This window comes from Clinocottus analis, unplaced genomic scaffold (genome assembly GCF_023055335.1).
Source record: "Clinocottus analis isolate CAN_PGR_092001 unplaced genomic scaffold, fCliAna1.0.p SCAF_129, whole genome shotgun sequence".
Classification (NCBI taxonomy): Eukaryota; Metazoa; Chordata; class Actinopteri; order Perciformes; family Cottidae; genus Clinocottus; species Clinocottus analis.
Window position 1 is genome coordinate 1 of NW_027175853.1, and position 2,500 is coordinate 2,500.

General features: G+C 53.4%; 1 long non-coding RNA gene across 3 annotated transcripts in view; it reads left to right on the top strand.

Moving 5' to 3' along the window:
• The first annotated feature begins 54 nt into the window (after positions 1-54).
• The window catches only part of LOC137783402 (uncharacterized), a 19,597-nt gene continuing 17,151 nt past the window's right edge, over positions 55-2,500 (top strand). Inside the window, exons 1-2 of one of the 3 annotated variants that reach the window (XR_011077337.1) lie at positions 55-166; positions 802-829. This is a non-coding gene — a long non-coding RNA (uncharacterized lncRNA). Of the gene's footprint in view, positions 167-192; positions 471-801; positions 830-1,966 lie in introns of those variants that run through there. The other 2 variants (XR_011077335.1, XR_011077336.1) reach the window with 2 other exon arrangements.

Below are 2,500 nucleotides of genomic sequence, written 5' to 3' on the forward strand. Positions count from 1 at the left end.
GACGTCAATGCCTAGTACTGACGCAGCCCTTCAAAAAAAAAGACAGCTTTTTTCTTTCTTTCTTTCCCTCTTCTCGTCAGCAAAGCTTAATTACTACATTTCTACAGCGCTCCGTCGACTTAAAAAAGAAAAAAGAGAGAAAGGAGGATCCCGCGGGGAGTTTCGGGTAAATCCGCGTTCATCAGTGTTTGGAGCTGCTGCGCGTTCATGAGTTGAGCTGAAGACGAGACACGCAGCGTCCGCGACGCGCGCTCCCCACGGCAGCGCGTGCAGGGAGAGCGTGTAGTTTAAGGCTGAGGATGAGGATGATGATGATGATGATGATGATGATGATGATGGTGGTGCTGTTGAAGCCACATTGGGTTTCTTTAAAAAAAAACCTGCAATGATGCAACGAGGGGAATGAGAGTTCTCGTTCAGTTGGAGAGGAAACATGAATCTGCATTTCACGCACTGAGCGAAGCCTTTTCGTGAGTGTTTCCTTCTCTCTCCTTCCTCGTACTGAGACCTAAAAATAGCATCATAGTTTTGATCGTGCGCCATAAATAGACAGACGGGTATCACTTGTATAAAAATAGGAGGCGATCCATGAGCGAGCCTGGAGAATAACTCAAGCTGGAATTAATCTGTTGCGTTTTCTTCCAGACTCCTGTTGCAGCTCTTCACTAAAACCTCTCTCTCCTCTCTCCTCTCTCTCTCTCTCTCTCTCTCTCTCTCTCTCTCTCTCTCTCTCTCTCTCTCTCTCTCTCTCTCTCTCTCTCTCTCTCTCTCTCTCTCTCTCTCTCTCTGTTTCTCTCCCAGTTTAGCACGAGGACGTGCCCGCGCCGCGGTGAGTGAGACACATGCGATGTTTAATTCCGTGTACTTTAGTTGTTGTTGTGCATTGTGGTATAGTGCATGCTCCTTCTCTAACATGTTCTGCCTCCTCCCTCTGCCTCATGCACGCGCACAACACGCTCGGTCGTGTGGGGTTTTATTGTCGGCATGCTTCACGCGCTGTTAGTGTCTGAAGCGTGAGGAGCAGAGCTCTTCCTGCGGAGGAGAATCACCCTTTAGTAAATAGCAAGTGCAAAAACTCCCTTTGTCTGTTGGCGCTGTTGAGTCTCTATCACATATGTTGCCCCCCCCCCTCGCCCCTCCCCCCTCCTTTGCCCCCCCCCCCCCCCCCCCTCTCCCATCTCCCTGCTTAACCGCGAAAGCGAGGGGAACCCTTCTCTGATGAGCGCTTGAGGACGCCTTTCCCTCCCTATTCTTTTTTGTTGTATTTTTTAAAAAGAGGAATCTTACTGACAGAGAAGCTGCGGTGGAGGAGGAAGAGGAGGAAGAGGAGGAGGAAGAGAGAGGAAGAGGAGGGAGGGGCAGGAGCTGTTGCTGCAGCAGAGACCGCGCGGGGAAACCCGGAGCTGTCCAGCAGCGGTGCTGCTGAAACCACAGCGCGTGTGGTGGTGGTGTTCGCTTGCGTGTGTGTGCGCGTGCGTGTGCGCGCGTGTTTTGTTCTTGGCCGCCAAAAGCTTTATTTACTCCTGTTTGCAAACCAAAACAGCGTCTATTCTGAGTGAATCCTCATTCCTGACGCTGGAGGAGAAATACCCCACCTCCTCCTCCTCCTCTTCTCCCCCCCCCCCCCTCCTCCCACCTCCTCCTCCTCTCCTCCTCCCCCCCTCCGCCTCCCCCCCCTCCTCCTCCTCTCCTCCTCCCCCTCCTCCTCCCTCCCCTCCCCCCTCCTCCTCCTCTCCTCCTCCCCCCTCCTCCTCCCCACCTCCTCCTCCTCTCCTCCCTCCTCCCTCCTCCCCCCACCTCCTCCCTCACTGAGGGGAGACATTTGGCTTGGGAAAGATATTCTACAGAGCTTTTCCCGCGCCCGTATAGTTTGAACGGCCTCATTGGACGCCATAGAGAGAGAGAGAGAGAGAGAGAGAGAGAGAGAGAGAGAGAGAGAGAGAGAGAGAGAGAGAGAGACGAGAGAGAGACAGAGAGAGAGGGAGAGAGAGAGAGAGAGAGAGAGAGAGAGACAGAGGGAGACAGAGGGAGAGAGAGAGGTTTAAAGGTTTAAAGGTTTCGGGGTTCCGCGTCTCTAACTTCATTGAAGGTTTTGTCTCATCACGTGACCTTCGCGTCGTGGCGCGCGAGCGGCGGAAGGAGCGTCGCGTTGTTTCCTCTAAACTCCGAGAAAGAGTTTTACAAAAAGAGAATCGCCCGTTTTCAGCTCCGGTGTCTGCAGCCCGACAGTCCGGTTGTGACGCAAGAACCGCCGCTGATCTCCCGCAAACCTCATTCACGTGCACGACTTTGGCCAATTTGACAATTTACACCCGATCCAGCGACGGAACCCTCACATCGACCACCTGTCTTTGTCATGCAACCAACAACAAGAGAGATCCCGACTGTAGCTTCACTCCACCTGCGGTACATTCCTCCAGCTCCACAAACACCGACAGAGCAACACAACAGCGCTCTCATTCCTCGTCGTGTCAAAAACGCGCAAACAGCGACTCTTGGG